Source organism: Nycticebus coucang, chromosome 22, assembly GCF_027406575.1.
Source record: "Nycticebus coucang isolate mNycCou1 chromosome 22, mNycCou1.pri, whole genome shotgun sequence".
In the NCBI taxonomy this organism is placed as follows: Eukaryota; Metazoa; Chordata; class Mammalia; order Primates; family Lorisidae; genus Nycticebus; species Nycticebus coucang.
Genome location: NC_069801.1, coordinates 32,323,456 through 32,330,428, shown reverse-complemented (window position 1 = coordinate 32,330,428; position 6,973 = coordinate 32,323,456). Strand labels below are relative to the sequence as shown.

The 6,973-nt window shown below is 42.9% G+C and overlaps 1 pseudogene; it reads left to right on the top strand.

Moving 5' to 3' along the window:
- The first annotated feature begins 5,297 nt into the window (after positions 1–5,297).
- Positions 5,298–5,793, top strand: LOC128575193 (S-phase kinase-associated protein 1-like; annotated as a pseudogene).
- The last annotated feature ends 1,180 nt before the right edge of the window (positions 5,794–6,973 follow it).

The following is a 6,973-nucleotide window of genomic DNA, read 5'->3' as shown; positions in this document are numbered from 1 at the left end:
AGGCAGGACCTAGGGACAGTCACATTGATACCTCAAGGCCTGCTTCTACCTTAGATTTCATCATTTCTCTGTGAGTGAAGTCCATCCAGGAAGTTTACTTTGGGTTAATTGGAATTGCTTGTCAAAATTTACTGGCTAGAGTCAAAGGGAAGACTCTTATCAAATTAGGGTTACATGGGGCTGGCAGACCACTGGGGCCTGGACAACCCTGTGGCCCTACTATCCCACCCTGCCCTAATAGGAGGCCAGGCGTAGTTAGAATTCAATTAAGCTCTGGTGAAGGGAGTCTTCCAGGCAGAGCTGGGGCAGGCCCATGTCTGGGCTGAACAGAACAACCGATTTAAGCTAAATCAACGCCTACTTAAGTGAGCCGTAATAAGCATTCTGGGGGCAACGCCAGCCTGGGGGCGTCATTTATCACTGGGTAATAGAAAACCGTAATGAATAATAACTTGGACCCAGCAGCTGGAGCGTGCATTCATTATGGAGTTGGAGTTGTCGTTGTCCACTGAGCTGGTGAGGGTGGGGTCTGAGGCCAGGGTGGTGGGGTTTGCATATTGAATTCTGCTGTGATGCAGGAAGGCCTTTGTTGTACAGGAAGCCCATTAATCTCACACCTGCTTTGCCAGGCTGCTGTTGGCGTGGCGAACACAGGGTCTATTTGCTTGCATTGCACCAAGAGGGAATGAGATGCCCCTGAGAAGAAAATCTGCTCTTGAGAGATGTTGGTTTTGGCCTCTGTCTTGGCCAGTGTTGGAGAACACAGACCTCGAGCCAGCTGCTCTCTGGGGCCTGATCCCAGGGTGTGTTTATTTTCTCATGAGGCTTTTCGAGCAACACAGTTTGAGGACCAGCAGTGCCCAGAGCTCTGTGCTGGGCAATGATGGGGTTTGGGGTAGCACAGAATGGGCAGAGGAAATTCCTGTCCTTGCACTGTCATATTTCCGTTCTGTTTTTGAGACAGGTGTTAAGTATGTGTCCCCTCTTATAGACAAGGAAACTGAGAATCACAGGGGTTAAGTGGCTTGCACATTTGCACACACAACTAGGAAGTGGGGGCCCTGGAATTTGCATCTGAAGCTTCTGGTAAAAATCCTGAGTCCTTTACCTTTTATTGTTTTCCCTCCCAGGAACAAAGGGTGTGATACCTCTCCTTCTATTCTCTTGCTCCATTCCCTTTGGGCTCAGGGTTCTGGAGAGTCAGTTACTTTCCCCCGCCCAGCTGACCACTCCCTCCCTGGTCACCCTGCATCTTCCATCACACACCTTCTGCTCATTTGCCTCAGTCTGTAACTGGACCATCAGTTCTTACTGCTATTGTGAGGATAATTTGTCATCCTGTACGAAGTCAAGGTTTGTTTTTTTTTGTCCCATCAGTTTAGGAATAAGAAAAAGCGGCTGCAATGATTAACAAAATAATGTCTTCCTGACTCCACTCCCACCACAGGCCTATTCCCAACCCTTCCCCTTGGGTTATTTGAGGAAGGCCAGGGTACCTCATCTTGCTGCCCCTGCTGCTGATTCCAAGCAGCCGCCATGGCTCCCCCTCCTCTAGCTTCTGGCCCCACTGAGTAGCTCCTTGTTTGGTGTTGATCTCCTCACCTGCCCCCAAGACTGGCTTCCAGGTTGTCACTGATCCCTCTTGACTAGGGGTGACTTCTCTTGTTTCCCTGTAGTTTCTACTGAAATGGCGTGAGGTTGGCCACTTGCTCAATCACTAAGTAATTCAACACACATGTGCACCTTTTAGTGGCTGTAAATTAAAAGGGACTTAGATCCTGTTTTTCTACATCAGAAAGATGCCTGCCTCATGGCTGTCCTTCCTTGCTCACCTCTAGATTTTAGTTTTGCTCCACGTTTTGGTGTCAGAGCTACATAGCCTTGTGTTCTCTGTTTCTTGAAGAAACTGCTGCTGGTGCTGTGTGTGTGTGTGTGTGTGTTTTGAGACAGAGTTTCACTTTGTGACCCTCAGTAGAGTGCCATGGCATCACAGCTCACAACAATCTCAAACTCTTAGGCTCAAGTGATTCTCTTGCCTCAGCCTCCCAAGTAGCTGGGACTATAGGTGCCTGCCACAACACCTGGGTATTTTTAAAGACAGGCTCTCGTTCTCGCTTAGGCTGGTCTGGAACCGTGGGCTCAGGCAATCCACCCACCTCAGCCTCCCAGAGAGCTAGGATTACAGGTGTCAGCCATTGTGCCCAGCCACGTGCTGTGTTTTACTGGACTGACTCTTGACCATAAACTTAGCTCCGTAGGACCCACAGTGAGTTCAGCGGAGCCATCACGAGCACCAAGGGTCATGCTGGGCACAGATATCCCTTGCCCTCTCCCGCCAGCCGCTGTCTTCAGGCCAAGGTGGAGCAAGTTGCATTGATCAAGGAGGAGTTGAGATAGATTGGCATCTTGAGACTGAATAATCAACTTCAGGAAAATACCTCTGCAGCATGCCTCATAAACCATTGTAAATAAACAAACAAAAAAGGTCAACTCACTTTAATCAACCACAAATTGATAAAAACAATGCCACAAGTAAAGAAAACAAAGAGGAATGTCCTAGCTTTTATTGGAGTTGTAATAGCTTTGCTTTGACCAACTCTCTCCTAGCTTATCCCAACTATTACAAGCTTGTAGTCTCTTTGACTCTTTAATTCTTTTGCCACCCATTTAATAAAGCCTCTGAGAATAGAGCTTCTTATAATGTAATCAGTTGTGCGCTGGTGACCATGGAGGTGGGCCGCTCAGACGTCCCTCAGAAGGACTGGGGGGAGGAGTAGAGGTGGCTGAAGCTCAGGGTTGCCCCTTTGGATGTCTGCAATGTGCATCTGAGGCCTCCTTCTCCCTAGGCTGTGCCTACCACGAGCACTGTGGGGTAGGGAGTAGAACCATTTCCCACTTGATGCAGGACTCCTCTGTGCTCTGGGGCTTCTTCTTGGGCTGGTCAAGACATTCTCAGAACTGCACCATGGTCCAAGGCTCTTCCCTTCCAATCCTGCTTCCTTCTCCCTCTCCTTTCACAGAGATCAGGTTGGTAGTGCAGCTTGGAGGTTTCTCATGCCCTTTATCCCTCTGTCCAGTCATCTGCTTTCTGGAGGAACTGAGCTGACACTTGTGTTCAGAGAGAAGCAAACAAAAATATATTCCTATCTCATATAAACATTTAAGGTAGCTAAAAGGGACTAGAATAGAGGTTCTGTGAAGGACGGTGCTCTTGGCACATGGGTATACCCCGTGTTAGGTGTCCCAGTGAGTGGGGGTTGCTAGGACTCTTCCAGCTGACTGTAGATAGTATGAATCTGTTGTGCCCAAGGGCAGGACTGAGAAGATAGAGGTCTTGCTTTGGTCTCCCTTGCTCAGCTTCCCTTCCTTCCTGTTATCAACAAAGACTATGTCAATCATAGATATGAAAGTGGTTGCCTGAATGCTATTTAGGGACCACTGGATCGCAAAAGGGATCTTCAAGAGCAATCTGCCAGTCCCAGTTCTAGCTTCTGGAAGGTCCTGACCCCTGTGGCCTGTGATGCTGTTGGTTCTCACACCCTGAGAATATGTTGTTCCATTCTCCATACCCCCATCACCAACCTTTCTGAATGTTTTTTCCTCTGAATTGGAGGTAGGCAGTCATCAATATTCGTCAAATCCTCAGAGTATGCTCAATGACAGTGGTGGTCAGTGGGAGCTGGGTGGAGTGGCCATCTGGCTGAAATGGGTAAGCAGGGCATGGTGGTCTGGGAGGTTGTAAAGAAAGGGATGTCCAGGTGGCAGAGGGACCCTGAGTCTGGCGGGCAGGATCACTGGAACCCCGTGTTGCTAAATTCAATAGTGGCTTCTCTATTCTCACTTTCTTCCCTCTCAGCAAAATTTCACAGTTGGTGACGTCCTTCCTTGTGGGGGGAGAGGAAAGAAGAGAGGGGGATGGGTGGGATCCCACTTAATGGCACAAGGTTAGGGCATATGCCACACCTCTTTGGGGCAGGACACAATTATAAGAGGTACTTTACCTAACAAATATGAACATTGTAACGTAATTCTTTGTAAACTCAATTAACTTGAAACAATAAACAAACAAGTAAACAAAAAAAAAATTGTTCGTACCTATGTTGATGAGGGATATTGGTTTGTGGGGTTTTTTCCTTGTAATTCCTTTGTCTGGTTTTGGTATCAGGGTAATGCCTACCTTATAAAATGAGTTGGGAAATGTTCTTTCCTCTTCTATTTTATGAAAGAATTTGTGCAGAATATTATTTCTTTCTTTAATTTTTATTAGAATGTAGTCATGATGCCATGTAGGACTGGAGTATTGTTTGCAGGAACGTTTTTAGTTATGAACTCAATTTCTTTAATAGATATAGACTATTCAGGCTGTCTCTTTCTTCTTGGATGAGCTTTGGTAACTTGTGTCTTTCTAGGAATTTGTCTGTTTCATCTAGACTATATAACTTATTAGTATAAAATGTTTTTTATTTTACTTATTTCTGTTCTTATCTTATTTACCTTTTCTGCTTATTTTGGGTTTAATTTGCTCTCCCTTTTTAAAAATTATTTAAGGTGGATGCTTAGATCACTGATCTGAGAACTTTCTGCTTTTCCAGTATAAACATTTAATGCTATAAATATTTCTTCTAAGCATTGCTTTAGCTACATTTCACATATCTTGATGTGTTGTGTTTTAGTTTTCATACTATTCAAAATATTTATAATTTAAACAAATTTCAGAATATTATGGGAGTATACATGTTTTGGTTACCTATTTTAAGTCAGAGTTATAAGTGTGTCCTTCACCTAGAAAGTGTGTATAATTTATTTTATTTTTTTTAGAACACAGCATTTAACAATAGAAGTACATATATTATTTTCAAGTATATATGTTATTTTCACCAGATGGGATTCAGCATAAGGCTTGATGAACCTACAAGTAGAAAGAATGGATGGGGTATAAAATGGGTCTGTGAAGCACAGAGCATGCTAATATTCCTAAGTAGATTAGAGGGAAGATAAAAAAAAAAAAAAGGAAGATTGAATGACTGTAAATTGATAAAACAACTAAGAAAAGGAAAGTGTTTCAAGAAGAGGGCAGTGATCACTTCTGCTTCCAGCCAAGATGGAGGAATAGAAGCTGGAAACCTTACAGCAATATAGTTGCTGTAAACAACTATATTATTTTATAATAATAGTGTTAAGTCATTACACAGTAAGTAGCACAGAAATGTGATCCCTGAGGAGTGGCCTTGTCCTTTGCCTCTCATCTTATTGTGTAGACGCTCCTCAGCTCTCGTCAGCCTCTGGGTGTCCTTTGAAACCGAACGCCATGCCTTCCATTAAGTTGCAGAGTTCTGATGGAGAGATATTTGAAGTTGATGTTCAAATTGCCAAACAGTCTGTGACTATCAATACAATATTGGAAGATTTGGGAATGGATAATGAAGGAGATGATGACCCAGTTCCTCTATCAAATGTTAATGCAGCAATATTAAAAAAAGATCATTCAGTGGTGCATCCACCACAAGGATTACCCTCCTCCTCCTCCTGAGGATGATGAGAACAAAGAAAAGCGAACAGACAATATCCCTGTTTGGGACCAAGAATTCCTGAAAGTTGATCAAGGAACACTTTTTGAACTTATTCTGGCTGCAAACTACTTAGACATCAAAGGTTTGCTTGATGTTACGTGCCAATATGATCAAGCGGAAAACTCCTGAAGAGATTTGCAAGACCTTCAATATCAAAAATGACTTTCCTAAAGAAGAGGAAGCCCAGGTACGCAAAGAGAACCAGTGGTGTGAAGAGAAGTGAAACGTTGTGCCTGACCCTGTAACACTGTAAGGATTATTTCAACTACTAGTTGCGCTGCTCTGTTTATAATTGTTAATGTTAGACAAACAGACAAGTGCCCCAGCAAATCCATGGTATTAGCAGAATACTGTCCTCATCGCATGTGTGGTTGGAGTACAGATTCCAAACCTATGGCTGACTTTCTTCTAGTAGGATGGAAGCTTTTTTTTTTCTTTGCTCTGAATAAAACTGAACTGTGGGTTCTCTGTAGAAAGTGGCATTTTGGGCTTGCCCTCTTTTTCGTAAAGCGATTTCTGCCTAGTTTATTGTCCAGTTAACTTTGGTGATCTTTTAAAAGTTGGCATTGTACATAAAACAACTTGCAAAAAGTTTTCTGAAATAGAATTAAAATACTATCTTAATTCATAAGTTGGAAACCAGAGAAAGGCTATTTGAAGTAAATGTTCTGAATAGGGTTATTAGGATGCCTTCCAGACATGTAGAGTCAAAGAGTACCACTGATAATGAATAGCCTGTGTGTAGATGGGCTCCCTTAATTGGACCTGAGGGCTTTTCTTTTTTAATTTTTATTTCTTAGTGTTGAATATATTGCCTGGATTAGAGACTTAGTTACTACCCAGTTTGTGGCTTTTTAGGGAGAAATGTAACTGGACAATTTGTTAGCTTCTCCATTAAAAAAGACACTTAACCCAGGTGGTATGTCATCTTTTTATCAATGTTCCTAAAACATGGGGAAACATGGGGAAAACTCGCATTACTACATGTAAAAAATAATCTTTAATATTAAAATATGTGCAAAACCCAGAAAATATCCATCATGAATGCAAGATACTTTTTATAAAAAGTAAGTTATATAGTAGGTTGTTAACTTTTGTGGACTTTAAATGTGTGTCTTCACTTAATATTAAATGGGTTAAATTTATATAAATTGTTTAGCTTGAAAAGTCTTTTGGGTAGGCTGCTGACATGATAGGATACTAACAGACTTCTATTTCTTCTAATCATTTATGTGGTTAACTGGAGCCAGTGCCTCAGTTCTTTTTTTTTGCAGTTTTTGGCCAGGGCCAGGTTTGAACCCGCCACCTCTGGCATATGGGGCCAGCGCCCTACTCCTTGAGCCACAGGTGCCACGCAGTACCTCAGTTCTTAACACAAAACTGTACTGCCATTTTTCCATGGG